Source organism: Lepidothrix coronata, unplaced genomic scaffold (genome assembly GCF_001604755.1).
Source record: "Lepidothrix coronata isolate B3197 unplaced genomic scaffold, Lepidothrix_coronata-1.0 Scaffold176, whole genome shotgun sequence".
In the NCBI taxonomy this organism is placed as follows: domain Eukaryota; kingdom Metazoa; phylum Chordata; class Aves; order Passeriformes; family Pipridae; genus Lepidothrix; species Lepidothrix coronata.
This window is the reverse complement of record NW_016690356.1, coordinates 1,717,842-1,739,075: the sequence shown is the minus strand read 5'-3', so window position 1 is coordinate 1,739,075 and position 21,234 is coordinate 1,717,842. Positions and strand designations below refer to the sequence as shown.

Genomic DNA, 21,234 nt, shown 5'->3' with positions numbered 1-21,234 from the left:
GATAGGAGTACAGGGGACAATAGCGTCTTCCTCTCAGGTAGAGAGCAGGAAGGTGGTACAGAGTAAGGGAATGGTGCCTTCGCCTCAGGTAAAGATCTGAAGAGGGGTACGAGGAGGGCGTGGTGCTTTCCCCTCAGGTAGAGACTGAGGTGAGGGGGGTGCAGTGGGAAAATGGCGCCATCCCCTCAGGTATTGATCAGGAGAGGGGTACAGGGGACGATGGCATCTTCCCCTCGGGTAGAGGCTGGGAGAGGGGTACAGAGGGCAATAGCGCCTTCCCCTCGGGTATAGACCAGGAGAGCAGCTCATGGGGAAAATAGCACTTTCAGTTCAGGTAGAGATGAGGATAGGAGTACAGGGGACAATAGCGTCTTCCTCTCAGGTAGAGAGCAGGAAGGTGGTACAGAGTAAGGGAATGGTGCCTTCGCCTCAGGTAAAGATCTGAAGAGGGGTACGAGGAGGGCGTGGTGCTTTCCCCTCAGGTAGAGACTGAGGTGAGGGGGGTGCAGTGGGAAAATGGCGCCATCCCCTCAGGTATTGATCAGGAGAGGGGTACAGGGGGCAATGGCATCTTCCCCTCAATTAGACACCAGCAGAGGGGTAAAGAAGACAATGGCACCTTTGCCTTAGGTAGGGACTGGGAGAGGGTTCAGGGGGGAATGGCACCTACCTCTCAGGCAAAGACTGGGAGAAGGATACGGAGGGTAATGGCACCTTTGCCTCAGATGGACACTGGGAGGGGGATACAGTGGGAAAATGGCACCTTTGCCTCAGGTATTGACCAGTAGAAAAGTGTAGATGGAAATGGCACCTTCCTCTCAGGTAGAGTCTGTGAGAGGGGTGCAGTGGGAAAATGGTGCTTTCCCCTCAGGTGGAGACCTGGAGAAGGGCCTTGGGGAGAAATGGCCCCTTGCCCTCAGGTAGAGACCATGAAAGGGGTATAGAGGGGAAATGATGTCTTCTTCTCAGGTAGAGACTGGGAGAGTTTAGGTGGCAATGGTGCCTTCCCCTCAGATAGGAGAGGGGTAAAGGGGGCGCTTGCATCCTCCTCTCAGATAGAGACTGAAAGGGGTTATGGTTCAGGGGGGATAAGTGTCACCTTCCCCTCAGGTATAGACCAGGACAGGCCCATGGGGCAGGGAGAATGTGGAAGGGAGCCCAGCTCTCGGTACCCGTGACACCAGAGCATCAGGACCCCAAGGCAGGGGACACTGGGGAGATGACGGCAGTGTACTGGGATGTGAGTTGCACCATGACCATGTCAGATGGTTCATGCCCCATCCCCTGCACAGCGTCCCAGGCTGGGGCATGGCAGATGCAAACTCACAGCTTGGGCACTGCATTCATGTGAAACAGCAACGCAGATGAGCCAGAAAGGTCATCCAGGGAGACTGCTTTTTGGTTTTATGTGGCTCTAATTTTAACAGGCTTCCTTATGTCAAAAACATGTAGATGTCGTTACTCCTCAACAGCTCCCTTTATCATCCAAACTTGTAGCCTTGTGAATGAATCCAGGTTTGTTTGAGTCATCTCTGCAAGCTGGTGTTGCAGGATTAAGGGAGAGGAATTTACTTTTTAGTTGAACCTCTTACCAGTGGTTTCACCAGGTGGCGTTCACTGTGTTGCCTGAGATTGGGGCTCAGTGTTCCTCCTTGATGCAGTGTTAGTGCTGAGAAGCATCTCTCCGGTTCCAAAATGTTTTAGAAATCACCATCATCAGGATGGAGGTCTCCTCAACCCAAATGCTGTTGGTCTCCTGAGTACAATTTTGGAAATATTTCGCTATGTGGGATATCTTCTAACACCTTTCTTGATTTCTTCATTCAGGAGGAATATTGCACATATCCATGGAATAACTGATGCAGGTGACACACGGACTATTGCAGATACTCAGAAAAATGTTAAGGTCAGTTGTGGATACCTGTTACTGGGCTCTTGTCTCACAGCTGGATCTCCAGAGATTGGTGGAGGTGCAATTTGCAGCCTTCCTCAGAGTAAACAGGAACACCAGCTGTATTACATCCTGTCTAAGGGCAAACTGGTATCAAAGCAAACAAAAATGTGGACTTCATTCAAGTGCAGAGTTCCTGTTCTTACTCACCCACTCAAATGGCTTGGGGATATAAGGAGGTTTCAAAATTCTGGATAGGACCAGATAGATCATAGGCTGTGCACAGTTACATTAAATTGCAAAGTATTTCGCAATGATGTATATAAATCAAGTTGAGTTATAGGTTTATTGCTTTTTACAGGTTTATTTACTTGCTTTTTACGAGTTTATCAAAAAAGTGTCTTTCAGTAACAGCTGCATGAACAAGGCTTCAATAGGAAGCCATCAATCCTAGAACAGCACAAATACTTGCTTAGGTCTCACATCTAGTGGCAACGTGTAGATAAAAGGATTTTAAAGGTACCTTTGTTTTAGGTTACCCAATTTACTAGTTGTCTGGATATTGTTTTTTCTTTAAAACAGCATCCAGCCTGTGAGGTCTGTGCTATTTTTCCCTTGCTTGCTCCAGAGGGTCTCCTGCATACCAGGAGCATGGATGGGTGACTTAAGAAGAGGTCTAGCACCACACAAAGCTTTTTCTCAGGAGTTATGGAAATTACCCAGACTTAAAATGCAGCTGGAGTGATTCCTTTCCATATTTCTATATCCTTGAGAGGATGTATTTTACTTTATCTGATGTGGTGCCTTATTCTGCTGTAAATATCTGCTATCTCTGACAGGCTGTTAGCGACATCATTCAATGATCCAGCTCAGGACATGTTTATTATCTCCCATGATATTAAATTTTTCTGTGTGATCCTTTTGAAAAATCAGTCCTTGGCTGTCTAATTGGCTGATTTCATTCACTAATAAATCATTAGGTGTAATAATTTTTGATGCCTGTTTAAGAAGATTAGAAAATGGTAGAGGTGTCTCTTTCAAGACATTTGGATGGAATTTTACGTTTTTATTTTTAGCTCTTGAACTGATATAATTCCAGTGATCTCATTTAAGATACCACTCACTGTGGTAGAGGAGAGAGAAGGAGTACTGCTGATATCCCTGTGACAGGTAAAGACTCTCCTGTTCAGGAATTTCTGCATGCTGTATCTTTTCCCTCCCAGCATGGCGGGGCTGTCATTTTGGACAGAGCAGGGTGTGGAGGGCACTGTCAGCTGGGGCTCTGCTATGGGGGACATCTTGGCATGTGACTAAGGAGTGGGGACAGGCAATAGTCCCTGAGGAGAAGCTGGAAGAGAAAGACAGCATGGTGATTTGGGAGTGGAGAGGTGGAAGGAAAAGGGTTTCCTTGGAACCACGTTGGTTCTGGGGATGCTGGGCTTACTGTGCCACTACTTCTTGTTTGTTTTAAGAGTGCAGTGAAGACCTTTTGTGGCCTTGTCCTGGCATAAAGAAATTAACCCAAAATAGATCTAAAACATCACTGGCATCGTAATAGTTAATGGAGATTCTGAGAGCATTGATCCAAAACCGATGCCTACCTTTGGGATTCCAAATGGATGGTGCTTCCATTACGGCAAGCTCAGCTGCGTTCGGCAATGACAGATATTGATGAGATAACAAGTTTGCTGCATCGATGCTGCCCGAGAGTGCAGTCTGCTCAAACTCATCTAAACCCTGTTTTACAAAGCAGCCCCTAAGGCAGAGATGAAGCACTGAAAGCTTTTGGGGCCGGTTTTAGGGGTGGTGCACCTTTTGTGTGCTGTTGCTGCTGAACATCAACCACTGTAGACTCAGGCCTGCAAAACGTGTGAGGATAAAGTCATTGTTCCTTTGGAGGGGAAGCACAATTCCCCCTGGTGTCACCTGCAGCAGATAAGATTTTCCAGCCTGTGCCTTGCAGAAGCCTCAGACCTAGAAGAATTCTATTCATCCCTCTCCCAATAGCTCCAGGAGGCACCATGTTGGCAAGGCTTTGGAGTCAGGAGAAATATGGAATAGCTGCTGGTTTAGCTTTGGTGTTGTGGCTTTTTAGGTTTTGCAAGTGCATGCTGTGGGCTGGAGGCTGAGATTCAAAAGCATCTTTCCAGTCCTTTTAGAAACAACTTGATGATCAACCCTTCAGCAGTATGTTGTGCACCTCAGTATCTCCCAGTGACTGCATCCCACATCCCAAGCTTTCTTTCACACCTTTGCACCCCTGCTTGGAGGGCTTCTACCTTTAATACCTACAGACAGGCAAGACTGGCAGGGGCACTGGCAAGGAGCTCTCTTCTGCTTTTCTGAGAAGTGCCCTTCAAATGTATTTCCGTTTTCCCATTTTATTTTCCTAGATAGAAAAGCTATCCTTGGTGATTTGCTGTGATTCAGTGCAAAGATGGTTTTGTAAAAGATACTGAAAGGGTCGTTGCCAGTGCAGGAGTTTGAATAACGTGGCTGTACAGCTTCTTATGAAATTGAAGATCTGATTATTAAACATAGACCGTAATAAAAATAGTTTCTGGTGTTGGCGGATGCATTTCAGCAAAGAAATGTGGCTTAAATGTCTTCATTTAATTCCAGTGTGTTTAAAATTGATCTCATGGACCGGAAAAGAGGTTTTTTTCCCCTTAACTAGGGTCTGTGAAGGAAATTAATACAGGGAAGGGAAAATAGAAATACAATACCACACTCAGTGAAACAAATGCTTGTGACTGAGGGCTTCATTCCTTGCTAGCACCACTGGAACAGCCAGCTGTATAAGGTATGTTTTATTATAGAATTAACCTTGACCTAGGGTTCAAAGAGAAAGGTTAGTTTGAAATAAATCAGTAGTATGGTCAGGTCACTTCAAAGAGTCTAAAGCTGAGCTTGAAGATTACATGCTGTTTATGTGTATCCAGTTGGAATAGAACATATGGTAAAGATAATAGAAGTAAACTATTTATCTCTTCCCCTCACCACCCCCCCCTTAGGATTTAACGCCTTTTTGTCCTTTGCATAGATCTGCTGCAGGGAATGTGTTTGTCCTGGGATGTTTATTGAAAACAGAAATATGGAATAAAACGGCCTTCTTAAGTCAGCTGGGTAAAATAGTCTTGCCTTTAGCGTTTTTCCCATTGCTCGGATTAAAGTAAACTGTTTTGGAAATAGTCATGAATTTGATGAATCACATTTATCTGTCACTTGTCTCAGTGAATTCAGACAGTCATAGGAAAATCGAAACAAAATGTGCTCAGCTCTCAATTATTGTAGTTCTGATCTAAAAGCAGGAGCATATTTAATTGTTACTTGTGAGTTACATGGATTTAAGAGCTTTCCAAATACCAGATAATCCTTGCAGCATGCCAGCAAAATGGGCATGAGTATCCCAGCAAGCACAGGGAATGGGAACTGAGGGTGAGTAAGCAATTTACCCAAAGCCACTCAAAATCTGTAGAAAAAGTCAGACTAGTCCTCATGGCTACTTTAGATTCCAACCCTTTTTGAGGGAGAGGACCAGAGTCCCACCTGGAATTTCCTGAGTGCCAGTCTGTTGCTTTAACCACAAGACCAACCTGTACCTTTTGGGCCATGTGCCCTTATTCTTTTGCTCTCTATGCAGTAAGGGAGATACCAGGACTTGAAAGGCAGTGTGTCCACCAGTCATTTGAGTCCATGTTCAGCTTTGTGTGGGTCACTGTGTAGAGGGAATAAAAGAACTTTTCACTTCTTTCAAACACATTGGATGGTGTTTTGAGCAACCTGGTCTAGTGGAAGGTGTTCCTGTCCATGGCAGGGGGGTGGAACGAAATGATTTTTAAGATCCCTTCCAACCCAAACGATTCTAGGATTGGATGAAGGACAAGGCAGATGCAGTGAGGAGCTGGCAGTCATTGTCTCAGATGCAGAGAGTTGCTGTGGTGTGTGATGTGCAAGGCTGACACTGGAATTTCGCAGTGCTTGCAGGGAAGCAGTGGGAAGAGCAGGGCTGGTGGATGCTGGGAAGCAGAGGGGATCCTCTGCTGAAATTAAAACCAGCTGCTGAGCCGAGCCATGGTCACTCTGTAATAGCTTTTCTCCACAGATTGTTTTTTCCCTAATGTGATACATGCAATGTGCAGATAGTAGCACGTTTTAAGATTTATGGCTGCCTGATTTTTCCCATTAATAGGGAAATCTGATAATTATCCATTTTAAAGCGATTGCTGAACAATAGGAAGGAGCATGCTTGTTAAAAGTAAACATAAAAGCGAGCTGGATCTATCTTAGGGTGCTGAGCCTTTGATAGATTTTCTCCTTACAGCAGTCTTTGATCTGCCACACCAGAAAATAAACTCAGTGGGAGACTGGATATGGGATATAGAGCAGTTCACCTCTAGGTCACGGGCTCCAATGCAAGCTGGGTCAGGAGTGATCCTCTGGGTCAGCTTTGGCAGGAGCTGGGAATGGCAGCACCCGAATGTCTACGCTGCACCTGCCTGGTGGCACAGGGAGAGTCTGCAGGGACACCCCTGCAGCAAGGGGGGACCTATTGCTTCTTCCCCACCTCCCAGATGAGAGCTTTGCAGCTTTTCCAAGGAGATAAATTATGTGGGGATACCCAGGGCAGTGCAGGGTCTGCATCAGGATTTGGCTCTCGGGAATGCTCTTGCTGGAGGAAGCCAAGTGCTCTGGCATGGGACATGTGCAGGTCGTGCCCACCCCTTCACTGCAGTCTCTGTGTTCTCCATCTTCTCAAAGATGCAACAGCTGTGCCTGTTAATTATCAGTTAATCTAAAAAAAAAACGAACAGTGTTTAAAGTGGTCCTATCAGTCCTGTAGGAAGAGACCTGTGGATGTACACCAGTTGTCTCAGGGGCAGCAACATCTCCTGGCAAATAAAGAGCTGTTATCTCAGAAATATTTGAGCCCTGTGTCTCCTCACCTTTGGAGGGCTGATTTCAAAAGAAAAGTTGTGCAGCTTTGTTTTGAAAGGGGCTGGATGCAAACGACTCCAGGTAGGAAACACAGAACATGTAACAGGTCAGAAATAAACTGATACAATGGACTGGTATAAGGTTTTCTGGCTATGAAATGTGAATTTCTCTCTATGATCTGTGATCTAAGCTGAGTACGAACATGAGAGAGAAATTAATCATAAGAACTGAAATCTCAGGGTCTCTTACTGTTGGGGAAGCCACTTAAGTTTCTTTCTGATGGTTCTAGAAAGAGCAGAAATGGATTTTGGTGCACTTCAGCTGTGTCAGATCTGGAGAGCTGGTTCTGTTTTCTCTCGTGCAAGAGACAGCTGCCAAGATTTATCTTTGCAGGGTGTTTTGCAGGAAAGGAAACAGAAGTGAGAAAGGTCTGGAATCTGATGTAGGTCTGGCCAGAATCATGTTATCTTAAATAACAGGTTATCTGAAGCTCGGCCAAACCTCACTTTGCACAAGTCTCAACACCACACTAGAGCTGTAGGAATAAAGAGCAAGACCCAGGCTGTCTGCAGGGGAACTGCACACCAGAGCTCTGGTCCAACTTCAGCACAGTGTGAACAGTATGTAGGAAGCTGCCTGAGTGATCCCACTGCTGCTGAGCTCCAAAATACCCAACCCTGTCCACACCCTCACTCCGTCCCTAAGCTTCAGTGATTCTCAGCTCCATGGCACTGGAGAGGATAAAGCAGCACTTAAAGGCAAGTTTTGCCTGGAGAGGTCCAGTCTTCTCCCGTGTCTGAGCATCCCATCTGCTGCATTGCTCTTTTTTGTGCCCCAAAATGCCTCTTTGGAGTGGAAACAGCCAGTGGAGTGTTTGGCATAAGTGGTGTGTGTTGTGCCTGGTTTAGCTCTTGTCCCAGGGAGAGGATGTGCCCTGTGCTGGTTTACAGTTGCCGGCTGATGGCAGCAGCGGATCTGCACAGAGGCAGCTCTGCCTCCTCACCTGCCTCTGCCCTTCAGTGCTCTGACCACATTAGCCCAAATATTGCAATTTCAGGTTAGAATGCAGCTTCCCACTGCCCTGCTGTGACCCAGCCACTGCCTCTGATAAGTAAGTCATACACAGGAGAGGGATTGGAGAGTGGTGTGGAAATAATCCCGCTGCTTTGGAGGGGAAAAACTGCCAGAAACTTTCCTTGCCTGCACACCCACCTGCTGATGTGTCCCTTCACGCACAGCAGAACTGGTGAATCATCTCCAAATATAAATGTCAGGCACTCAGTTGTTCCTCCTTTTGGACGGGACAATTCCCCCTCCCTTGGAGGGACTGTGGGGTTTGCCTGGCTGTTATCCTGCTTTTCCCTGGGATGTGTCAGTGCATGGCATTACATTGAAAGGAAAAGATTACCCGCTTGCCTTCTTAAACACAAACTGTGGTTTTAGGGGAAGAAAGAGGACAGTACACCATTGTTATGTTGTTCCCTACCTCAGTCTCGCACTGAAATATTTAAGGTCCCCCATGAATAATGCAGCCTCAGCCCCAAGCCTGTTTTGCACTTCACACTAACCGGGCCCATAAAACACCGGGATTGCTCCCGGCATACATTATGCCGTATAGAACATCTCCCACCGAGCAAAGCTTTGTCTTCCCAGCCACAAAGGCTGTTGGGATTTTTTCCCTGTCTCCAAGAGAGATAATGAGCATGAGAGCTCTTGCTTTAAAATATTCGTGGGAACAAGTCACCTGTGGATTTTTACCTGGTGCTAACTAGCTGTGGTCCACACCGCATCTCTGCGTACGCTGATCCCGTGTCATTCCCTTTTTATCCAGCTGCTGTGCCTTATGGCAGGAGAGCTATACAGCACTTAATCTATGGAAAAATATGTCATATTAAGCTGACAGGCAGGAGACAAACTGATACATTAGGAGTTAGGATTGCTCCATAACCCAAAATAGGAATTATTTCTTTCTCTCGACTAGGAATTATGCACCTAAAATGCAGCAAGGACCAGGAGCAGCACTTTGTAACGGCTTGAGGCTCATACACACGCTGTCACATGAAGCATGTCCCTTCCCAGAACCTTTTAAAGTTCAAGAGAGATTTTTTTAACATTTTAATGTTGCTCCTGTTGAGAACAGGACCCCTTTGGTGTCTGATTTAGTCACTCCCAGCCATGCTGTGCAAAGCTCTCCCCTCCTCCAAGGGAAAATAAAGCAAGAGGGAAAAAAATGTGTGGCCCCAACCCTTTCCCATGAAGATACCTTTACACTCACCCTAAACTACAAAGGTGAGGCTCTTGATGAATTTTGGATTAAAAGGAGCAATATGCCTCCCTGGACATCTGGTCTGTCGTCAATAATGACATTAGGATCTGTCACATAGGAATTGCCATCTGTGATCCGGTCAGAGGCCTTTCAAAGGGAAGGAATGGGAGGGTGGAGATCAAGGAATGGTTTGCTGCAGGGAAGAGTGACTTGGAAGCCCCAGAGGTGCATGTGCCCTTCCTTCAGCTCTGAAAATCACTCCATTCCTCTGTCTGCTAAAGGAAAAAGGTATAAGTATCTTGGATTTTGGAAAAATCTTGGGAAGCCTTTGCTGGAGGGAGGAGATGAAGCAGGGAAGGTGGGATTGTCTGATAGGTGGTTTAAAAAAAGGGCCACATTGAGTGCAAAGGTTCATCCAGAGGTTTTCTACCTGCTTTCTAACTCTTTCCCAAACCTGTCCTGTTTGGAAAGACAAGCATCTCTGGGAAACCCACCTGCTGCCATGGCAATAACATTAAAACTCCAGGGACCCAGTGAGGCTATTTTCCACATATTTTGTTTGTCTCTTTATTAGTTAGGTATGAACTTTTCCCACAAATACCTAAGATTAGTCTGATCACCAGCCCATCAGCTGTTTCTTTAAAGAGGTAAGCCCTCATCTTGTATTTTGGCCATCAATCCCCATTAGTTTCCCTGTATGGTTGATTGAATAGTCCATTGCCTGTACTAATAAGCACCCATTAGTTGTCCCAAAGAGCATTAGTTTTATTAGAAACAATTCATTTCAGCCTAGGCCAGATGAAATGCTTTTAGCTGGATTGTTTTGATTGCATTACTTGGGAGGTGGCATGTGAGCACCTGGAAGGTTAGAGAGGTGCTGCATCCGACTGAGCTGCTTTTGCTGGAGAAATGCAGAGAATGCGACTGTGAGCAAGGTGAGGATTTGCTGCAATGGCAAACAAAATGCACTTAAATCTGCAGAAATGCCTCTTTGGTTTGCTCCCTTTGGGTCAGTCTAGAAAGAATCTCCAAGGATTTGAAGCATATGTTCCCATCACCTACCTGGCTTTGGGCTTTGGAATGTCGGTGGGTCTCCAGACTTGCCATTAGTGTTTCTCTTCCTTTTTCATTTTCATTCTCCCTCTTCATTCCTCACACCACCAGCCCAGAAATTTCCCTTTTTGCAGCATTTCGGGCTGCAATAAGCTGGTTACAAGCAATTTGGCTCGCTGCTCTGCAGAAAAAAAGTGTGGAAGGCAGGAGGAACTGCTGCAAATTGCTATTCAGCTGCTCTTCATCACACTGGCTCTGGCTTCCATCTACCCGACAGCCCTGCTAAAAGGATAATAATGCTTTAAAAATTAGAGTCAGCCGAACAACTACTTCATAAATTCATGGCCTTGCCCTGATCCTTTCCAGAAGTTTTTCTTTCAGACTGAGTCCACATCAGACCTTGGATTCCTTCCCTTTGGAAGTGCTGCTGCTTTTCTACTTTGGGAGTACTCGCTGGATCACCCAGCTATGCAAAGGGGGTTACCAATTATCTGTCGTTATCCTGAAACAAGCCTTGTTTTGGGATAATCTTGTGCTCTCTCCTTCAGAGAACACGGGATAATCTCCCCATGATGTTGTCTCATTGTGGGGTTTTGTCCTTGATAGATAAATCAGTCCTGAAATCCTATTAAGAGCTATTCTACCTCCCCTTAAAGGAGACAAACTTACCAATGAAACAAACTTCTGTGGGACTCAGAAGAGACCCTTGGCTTTGCCTACCTGATGGGAAACAGCTCTGTTTTGCAGCAGCTATTCCCATCTGCACCACTTCTGAAAGCAATTGTTCTAACACAGCCTTGGCTTTTATATAGGACTGATAGTCCTTCTCAGCTCATCAAATCCACCATGAGCTACCAGCAGGAAACCAGGGCAAATAGACTGGGGGCTTGCCCAAGATGTGGTGGGAAGGCAGCCCTTGGTGGAAAGCCTGCTTGAGTGGGTGATACAGCATCTTTTCAATCCGTGTCATGTCCTATCTGTGGCAAGAGATGAATTGCCCCATTGGCTTTTCCACATACTCCAAAGGTGTGGAGTGCTGGATGAGCTGGATGGGAGTTGAGCTGGTGCTCTGAAATATTGTCTTAGAAGCAGTCTCTCAGATGTCACTGCAATAAATATACACTCCAACTTATTAGCAGTCCCTGCTTACTCTTCAAATTTAGGGTCTCTATGTTGCTGAGAAGGTTCTGAAAATAAAAGAAAAACAAATCCATCAGTAGTGAGGGGAGTTTGAAAATGTTTTTTAGAAGGAAAGAAGATTTCATAAAAAAGTTGAGCGAGGTATAAAAAAGGAAATCTCTTATTTTGCAAATCTGACAGCTCCAGCAAAGTCAAATTGCTTCTCAAGGGATATCATTGGGAAGAGGGAGCCTACTCAAGTCTGAGATTCATAAAAACAGAAAGGAAATAGTTGATGTTGTCTTAGATTTTGTTTTTTGGTTTTTTTTATTTACTCAGAGCTGTTCAGCTGTGAAGGATTCCAGTACCTGCTGTGCATCTGTAGGGTTTGTTGTGCATGGGATCGGAGTCTCCCTATGGCTGTTTTTGTGTCTGAAAATACTGACAGTGAACTGAATCTCTTGAGTCCTTTTCCTTCTTGGAATTTTGCTTTTGGCCTCCTCTGGGCTTTGGGAGTCAGGAAGTTGCTTCCTCCATGAGCTGAGAAGGACATCTTCTGCTTTTCAGAAATACAAGAAAGAATCTTCAGGCTTCTCTATTTTTGGGGAGAAAAGTGTGAATATTTTTGGGGAAAGTATGAACATGTGAGATATATGAATATATCTCATATAATAAGGACCATTCTCTTCCAGTGGTGTGTTGCCATGTCCCACTAGTTCTACAGTGCCAACCCTTTCTAGAGCCCATCAGTAACTTCCCTTGGTGCAACCCATAAATTTAACCCTGCAGATTAATTCTGGTGGAGCTGCAGCAGAGTCTGGGTCTGGCTCATTTCCTCCTTGTGAAGGGAGGATCTCTCCTCACTGCAGAAGCTGCTGGGGCTGTAATATGTCTCCTGTGCCACATCCTTGCCCGAGGACGGGCAAGCCTGAGCCCAATCTTCAAAAATAAATCCATCACAGGAGCAGGGAGCGGATGGAGCCACTGCACATATAAAGGTCAAACGATAAAGGCCATGTTAAAATATGCTCATAGGAAATGGCAGCTTATAAGTACTCTGTGATCTAATTACTTATGTCAGGCAGATAAGCCTGGACAGCAATTATTTTTAACCTAAATCACGCAAACAACTGCTGTAGGAGCTTTGCCAGTTCTCAGAATTTCTTTCAGTTCTAGTTTTTGGGGCAAAACGTGGAGCTTTGCAGGACAAACAGCTGTCTTAAAGGATTGTTTTTCACTTTCTCTGAAGGTGGGGAACTACTTTAGTTATCTTTAGTTATTTTTCTCTTTTACTCTTCTGAGAAAGGGAAACCACACACATTGTAGTCCATGGGCAGCCCACAGGGCTGAGCCTGGTTTGCATTGCACGTGGAGGAGGACTGGGGTTTATTTTCCCACTGGCATTGCTGGAAGTGGACAAAGGGAAGACCTGTGGCTGAAGACAGAAATTCCTCATGCGGAAGAACAGCAGCTTCTGGGTCCTGCTGGGTTGGTGAGATGAATGGTGGTTTGGAGAGGGTGGACGTTGGTCCTTACCCTGCCACAGATCTTAAGGATGGAGCGAGGGACTGCACCTGAGAGAGGAGCCATGCAGGAGCACATGGGACTCATGGTCTCCATCAAGAATAGAGATCACAGTCTCTGATCCATCTCTGACTGCACACAGAGATGCCATGAGGACCCTAATCCCAGAGCAAGAGCATGGGATGGGGAATCATGTTGCCCTTTTGCAGGCAGGTGTCACATCCTTCTGCTCCAGCCTTGCACACAAAATCCACATCCTCTTGGTCCAGCATCATCTTCCAGCTTCTGCATGATTTAAAATCTTCCCTTGTTGGAGAAGGTTTCTAGCAAAAAACATTTCTCTGTGCCTTACAGAGACATCTTGGGACCACGTATCATCTTACAGAGCGCTTCTGTCTTGGCTCTTTGACCTGTGCCCGAGGGAGCTGCCCCTGTTCTCTCAAGGTCATTTGAATATCAGCAGAGACGTTCATCATCCTGGGGCCTCAAGGAAGGTATTGATCACCTATGATGAATCGACACATGTGTTGTGCAGGGGGAATGATTAGTTAATGGATGAAAGATGTGAGAGCTCTTGCTTTCATCCCAGGTTGCTGCTGCTGCTTCCTCCTTGACACGAGGGTCTTCCTGCCCCAGTGGTGTGGAGGATGCAGAGGAAAGAGAAGGGTTGTGGGATGGGAGCCCGTGGATGTTGGTGGCACCTTCTCCTGGGGACACAGCCTGGGTCTTCCTATGTTCTTTTAGCTTTCCAACTTGGCCTGACTGACAAATCCCTGAGCAGTGGTTTTGCAGCAACACTCCAGCCATGTGACATGGAGAGGTGCCATATATGGTCCATAGGGACCACAAGGGACAGCGTGGGTGCTTGAAGCACCAGCATGTAGTGGGATCATTGTGGAGCTCCACATCTTTGAAGACAAAATGAGGAAGGAGGAGATGCCACAGGCCTCAGTTGTGCTGCTTTCTCAGCCTTCAGGAATTACTGCAGATAGTGATGTATTAAATCTTTGTAAACCAGTGCAGTATTGCACATCCCCTCTGAGAGCTCTTCTGCATGAGGTGTTATTCCAAAGGGCTGTTTCTGATTGATTCTTTTCACCACCGATTTTTTTTCCTATATGAATGTTTTGGAAGAAAAGCACGTTATTCCAAATGCGATTAAGTCATTTGGAAGAGGATTATGGTGTTTTGGAATAACACCCTCTTATTCCAGAATGAGATCAGTCACACGGGGACTTAATCGGAAACAGCTATTCTGCTCCTCTGGGAAGCCTCCACCAGCATGACGAGCAGCCGGAGTCGCTCCCACCGCCTGCTGCCCACTGGTGCCTCCGTCCACCCCTGGGGTCTGTGGCCAGACGGTGCGTTATGGCTCAGTAATTTATAGAGATAATTTAATTGCTTCTGGGCTTGACCCTGGGTTTTCTGTAGTAGTGAAACCTCAGAGCACTGCGTAGAAATCACAACAAACAAACAGGCATTTCATGGCCAAAGGTGGACACGATTCGTAAAGGGGTGTTGCTTTCAAGAGACATTTGCTTCCCCAAAAGCCTCTGCATTAATTTCAGAAAGGGCTGGATGGAACCACACCAGAGGCAGCTGCGTTGACCCCTCAGCACTGCTTTTCCCAGCAGCCGTGGCAAGCTGCATCCCTTGGCCATGGTTGTGAAGGCATCAGCATCATCCATGGATTGTCTAGAGCGACCTGGCCTAGTGGAAGGTGTCCCTGCCTGTGGCAGGGAGTTGGAATCAGGTGATACTTTAGGTCCCTTCCAACCCAAACCATTCTAGGCTTTTATGATTCTGTGATCACGCTTCATCCTCTGCCTGAACATGCACAACTCTGCTGCTGCAGCCATCTCACTTCATGGTGCAACAACCCAGAAACTATCGGCTTCCACATGCCACGCATTTTTTTTTTTCATCCTCTGATATGTATTTATTATTGAAAATTAAAGGGTTTCCTAAATTTTTATTTCTGAGCTGGGCCAAACACAGCTTAGGCAGTAAGCAATGCATATTTATTTCCAGCTCATGAAGGAAAAATATAACTTCTTTCCTTGTGTTTCTATAAATTTCTTTTCTGTGCATATGCAAATTGCCGGTTTATTTGTGCAAGATTTATGCAACTAAATGATGGGGAATTATAGAGGCAATTCAGCACTTAGAAAGAAGAGAGACAATTGCTGCAATTTGCTTGTGCCTTGTGCTAATTCCTTCAGAAAATGGTTTTTGCTCATTTATTTGCACCGAGCACCGATTTCTGCACCCCTAAGCAAGCTTGGGAAATGTTCTCTGGGGTCAATAGACTGCAAATGGTTTATATTTCTTTCTGCCTGTGCCATTGCCTCCCCATAATACTTTATAGCAATTAGTAACAATAATGAAATATAGCTGTGATTTCTCAGCGCCGGAGAAAACGCAGCCAGCGCTTGTGAATCAAGCACATTTTCTGGTCAAATTGGCCATTTAAACACGCTGCTCAGGAAGCTTTAAATCCACCTCGATGGAACACTCTGAGCTAAGCTCCATGGGGGGGGGAAACACTGTTGGAAGCAGATTTTTTTCCCTGACAAAGCTGAACCTGCTCTGTGAGGCAATGCCGGTGGGTTTGGGGGAACCTCTCACCCTGGCATGAAGTGATGTGTGATGCTTGCTCACAAGAGCATCCTCACTGATGCAGGAAGACCTTGGCTTGCAAAGCAAGTGGCAGCAAGAGCTGAGGCAGCTCCCAGGTTTTCCTCCATGTGCCTCCTGGGTGAGGCTGAACAGGGAAATCCCATGGGGCTGGGATTATAGAATCATGGAATCATTTAGGTTGAAAAAGACCTTTAAGATCGAGTCCAACTGTTAACCCAGCTCTGCCAAGCACCATCACTAAATCGTGTCCTTAAGTGACACATCTAAGTGTCTTTTAAATTTCTCCAAGGGTGATGACTCCACCGCTGCCCTGGGCAGCTGTGCCGGGGCTGGACAACCCTTTTGGTGAATAAGTTGTTCCCAATATGCAATCTAAACCTCCCCTGGTGCAACTTGAGGCTGTTTCCTCTGGTCCTGTTGCTTGTTACTTGAGAGAAGAGACCAACCCCCACCTTGCTACAACCTCCTCTCAGGGAGTTGTAGAGAGTGATAAGATCCCCCTTGAGCCTCCTTTTCTCCAGGCTGAGCCCCTCCAGATCTCTCAGCTGCTCCTGGTGCTCAAAGACGCTTCCCCGGCTCTATTCCCTTCTCTGGAAAGACTCCAGCACCTCAATGTCTTTCTTGCAATGAGGGGCCCAAAACTGACCCCAGGATCTGAGATGCCTCACCAGTGCCCAGTACAGGGGGTCGGGCACTGCCCTGGTCCTGCTGGCCACATTATTGCTGACACAAGCCAGGTGGCACTGGCCTTCTTGGCCACCTGGGCACACTGCATCTCATGTTCTGCCGCTGTCAACCAGCACCTCCAGGTCCTTTTCCACTGGGCAGCTTTCCAGCCACTCTTCCCCCAGCCTGTAGCATCACATGGGGTTGTTGTGACTGAAGTCAGGACCTGCCACTTCACTTAATGCCTTAGTTCCGATGCCCGGATGCAGGATGGAGACAGGACACAGGGACGGAGGGCCAGGGCCCCAGGAACTAACCTGGAGGTCCTGCAAAAGGACTTGTTGTAGTTAAATGTCATAAGACAGCTGGTGCCCAGCACTTAGGAGAAAGGGAAGTGATTTAGGTTTGGTCATTATCAGAAAAACATGTGCGGAGGACAGGCAATGAGAAGAGCAGCCGTTTTCTATTAGGATAAGAGTAGGTCAGGTGTAGTTAAAACTGGGTAAATGGAGCAGGAAATGTGGCTGTATATTACTCACCCAAGATATATTGCACACATTAGCCTTGTTTGATCGGGTTGTTCGAAGAATCGGAGCTCTGAGTGGTGTTTTAGGGTGGCCAAATCCAGGCTTTGTACTCTATTAAAATAAATATATTGCTCGTGTTTAATAAAGTCTCTGAGTTTCCATGTAACCAAAAGTCTGCAAGTGGCCTTTGCTGGGAGTCTGGGGTCTTAATGAGTCCCTGCCTGCGACGGGCTTTTGAAGGTGGAAGGTGTGATATTAATATTGTTTATGTAGCAAACTAATTTATGAATATTCATTTAATGACATTGGCGGCTTCCAACCTGTTTCTGCTCTTGGGAGCTCTAATGGTTTTTCTCTCCTGGCAGAGAGCTGCCTCGTGGAAGCACCACAGGCTTTGCTGTGAGGGCTCATGGGCTGCTCTGTGCCATGGAAATGCATCAGGGCTTGTGGGACAAGGATGGTCAGAAAACTACAAGGCTGGTCTGAAATTTGGCTGTGGTAACTGCCCTGTTTTTGTAGAAGGATTAAGGAAAAGATGCTTTTCTCTGTTAAAAAGCCCCATGCAGTGCAGGCAGCATTACTGGACAAGTGAACATGTGTTTAGCTTTTTTTTGGTGCATGAAGCTTTTGAGTCTTAATGGAGAACTGTGTGTCCTCTCAAAGAAAGTGGAGAAGGAGGCACCAAGGTAGATGGTCATTATATGCTAAAATTAACTTTGTTAAGTAATCGCCTAAAAACTAATACCTTTTATCTCAACCTTGGTGTCCTATGCAGCCTCTTTATCTACATTTACATTTGATGGTCTTTGACCACCCTTCTGTGCATGGACAGTCTGTTTATCATGTCCCTATAGCTCCCTCCTAACCTCCTGGATAAATACGATGGATAAATGCGTGGCAACATCCTGCTTTCCTTTCAGGGTTGGAGTACTGAGGTTCAGATCCCTCTGAAATGCTTGGATCCACACGGCCAGGCTCATCACAAGGTCAGGTGATGTGTAAAGCAGAGCAAACCTCCCTGGGGGCAAACCCTGCTCTGGGACTCAGCTCAGCGAGATCCGGATTTAGTCATCCCACCAGGAAGAGGGAGCCATCCAAAAGAATTGGACCCCTCTCTTCCCTACCTGAGACCTCCCAAATCCTGGTCTCTGGAGAGCAGCCTCTACTGCAGCTAAAGATGCTGCTGCACATACAAACCAAACACCACACCGAGTGTGGAGACACTCTCCCAGCTCCCCATTCCCTGGCTGCCCCGGCGCGGTGCTCGGCGCATCATCCACAGCCCCCACCCCATCTGCGGGCAGTAAATCCCGCGGCAGCGGTCGGGGCTGACCGCGGCTTCGCTCCCTCTTTGCCTCCGACAAAGCTTTATTGTTTCGGCGTGACCTGCTTTTAGGAGCCCCCTGAGGTCCAGCCGTATATCTGTCCTTGCCAAATCCTGGAGGGTGGCTGGGACCCCGGCGGGGTCAGCGAAAGGGTACGTCACGGCTGGACGGCAATTATCCTCCGGGCTGGGAAAAGCCAGGGCCGAGGCTGGGCCGTGACCTGGGGTCTCTTAAAAAACCTTTGAAGGGTCCCAGGCTAGCGAAGGTTGGGTTGCTCTGCATCCTCCCCCAGGCATCCTCTGCTAAAAGATTTCACTCGTTCTGCTTAATGGTTTCTTTATTTGGACGTGGCGTAGCAAACACACCCCGCTTTGCCCTGGCACCCCTGGGCTGTGGGGGAATGTCCTTGGACTCTTTATGATCCTGCAGGATTTCTGGGCACTTTCTGATGAAATCCAGCAGGACTGAAGTGCTGTGCTTCAAATCTTTAGTTCATTAGTTGCCCATTCCCCAGCTCTGGGCACTTTCTGCCTGGCAGAGCCATTAAATGGGGTTAAATTCAAAAGAAATGGCAAATTGTGAGTGTGCAAACTGCTCAGCTTGTGTTAAACAGGAGAGAGAAGCAGAGCCTGATGGAAATGGGCAAATTTAAACCAGGAGATTGGTATCTGGGACATCTCAGGAGGTGTCACTGTCCCCTCTCCCATGGGCTGGAGGAGAGGAAGTTGCTCCAGAGGGAAGCTCCAGGTGCCACCTCCCGATGCTCAACATCACTTTACTTATTTAATCTCCTCCAAGAAAAAGCAGCCCAATTTCCTCTCTAAGCAAGCTTCAGGAGTCAGTGGCAGAGCCTGACCAGCCCTTTCCCTTGGCTCTGTCAATCCATCAATCCACTAAAATAAAAAAGCCATGGGCAGAAGATTCTAGTTTTGGGGGAAGGATACTGTCGCCCCGGGGAGATGCCAGTGTGTCCTGTATGCATTAATGAAACACTTTCTTTCCAGTTAGGACTTGAAGGATGCTCATTGAAAATCAGGCTGCCATGGAAACCAAAGGTGTTTAGTCTTTTGGGAATGCTGTTGGACAGAGGCAGGGAGAGGTGTGGGAGGGGGGGAGAACAGCCTCTGCAGAGGAGGCATTTTAGCAAAACCCTTGATTCACCACCAATCCATCCCTGTCTGTTGCTTGCAGCTGTTAATTGTGGGAGAGAAGGGTTCATCTCTTTACTGGATGCTCTCCATGGCTCCAGGGGCCTCCTTGCCCTCAGTGTGCCCCTGTGTGGATGTGGCATGTGGACCCTCACGGCTGGGGAGGCAGGGATTTGCTGCAGCAGTGGCGTGGGGTGTGCAGGGGATCAGGAACCGCAGAGCCCCGAGTGCCTTTGTTGCTGTGGCACCAGGTCCCTGACAGGAGGCAGCAGGTCAGGGACCTTTGGCTACTCAGGGACCCCCGGTCCTGACACCCCGGTCCCCTGCCCCGCTCTTCGAGGATGAAGCACAGGGAGGTGCAAGCATGGAGAAATAATGGAATTATTGCTCTGTCATGTACCATTCATTTTAATTAACGCAGCACATCGGCGCTGTGACAGCAGCATTAAGGAAGGTTGGGAGGTTATTGCAAAACAATGTCATCTCCCTACACCTTTTCACTTCCCAGTGCTGTCCCCAGACCAAACCCCCTTTCCTTCCCCCACTCATTCCCTTCTTCATCCTCAGGCTCTTGCTGGGAGCCCATGGCCTCAAGCAGGAGCTGGGGGCTGGTTCCACTCCCCCTCATCCCCACACAACCCCTTGCCATCAGAAGTACCTATTAACGTGTGTTTTAACTAGAATAATTAATGAGTTGCACTAGGAAGAGGACCAGAGCAGGTCCCTGTTGCACGCACGGCGCAACTCTTCATGGTGGCTCTTATGACACCCTGCACTGATGCTGCTGGAGGTTGTCATTAAGACTAATTAATTGCTAAGATATCCAGTGCTTTTGTTCGGGAACCTTTGGATCAGGGGCTGCCATGGCTTGGGCAAAGCCAGGGAGCTGTGCAGTGACTCAGCCTGGGCTTGAAGGCAAAATGCAAAGAGATGGATTAAAAGAGCTAACAGCCACTCTCCCTCCCATCAAATATTCCTGAAATCAGCACGTTCCTGCAGAAAACCTCAGTGCAATGGAAAACCCTCAGCGCTGGGGCCGGGGCTGTCAGTGCCGGCTGCCCGAGGATCGATTCGCCAGCGAGTTGGATTTCTCCTCTCGCAGCAGTTAATGCTCTGCCAGTGTTTTGCCACCATATCCCGCTCCGTAATTACAGTGACTGCTTGGATCAATTAGCGCCGCTTAAAGCCATTAGCAGCCCAGCCCCTGTAGCCTGGAGCTCATGGCCACAGCTCTGTGTATGGAGGGACCCGTCCTCACGGTACCTGCAGCTCCTCACTTCTTTTAAATTCCATTTTAATCTGTTTTTTCTCATTGTAAAAATCTGGTGATGTCCTCAGCAGGGACTCCGGGACATGCTTTGTCTGTCTGTGAATGTTTCATTTCGCTGGAGTTTCCACGTTGCCTCTTGGGGTTGGCCAAAAGGTGACAATTCTGTTTTGTGATGGGGTTTCTTGCTGGAAATTTGTCCCTTGTTCAGTGCCAAATCCAAAGTTCATGAAGGTCTTGAAACATCCACTTGCAAGGGAAAAGCAAAAACGTTTCCTGAGGTCACCTCCAGAGGGGTGAGGGAAGCGGGGTAAGAAGCAGAGAGAGGATGAGAACAAATACATTTTCATATCTGAAGGGGGAGAGAAAAATATTTTCTCTGTGTCTCAGTTTCTCTGTTGGAAATGTGAGTATTGCCTCTACTGCCCATGTCACCTGCAGATTCAGAACTCGATGGTTTGGCTTGAATGGTTTATTAACCCAAATAACAAACCAGCTCTGGTGGGGTTGCTCAGTTCAAGGGCGGAGATGAAGATCCTGTCTCTTCACAAACTCATCCTAATGTACTGGTGAGCACAAACACCAGGTTTCCATTCCAAATACAACCATTGCCATTCACTTTTTGTCTTATACCAAAAGTGAGTTAATATCCAAAACATTCCCCAAAGAAGGCATCTCTTACAAGGTCTCCCCAAAAAGTGCAGGTTAAAAAAATCTCAGGAGAAGCCAGAGTCTATTAACCAAATTAGGGACTTTCCCCCTCTTTTCCTTCCTGTGATGAAAGAGGATTGACCAAGTTAAATGGTGGCACATCCCAACCTGTGTGGCCCTGGCTGTCCCTGGACAGAGCCTGGTATCCCCAGCAGGGAA

General features: G+C 47.1%; 1 long non-coding RNA gene across 1 annotated transcript in view; it reads left to right on the top strand.

Moving 5' to 3' along the window:
• Window positions 1-46: 46 nt before the first annotated feature.
• LOC108504815 overlaps window positions 47-21,234 on the top strand; it is a 30,972-nt gene continuing 9,784 nt past the window's right edge. The window contains exons 1-2 of the long non-coding RNA XR_001877261.1: window positions 47-88; window positions 1,828-1,906. This is a non-coding gene — a long non-coding RNA (uncharacterized LOC108504815). The remainder of the gene's footprint in view (window positions 89-1,827; window positions 1,907-21,234) is intronic.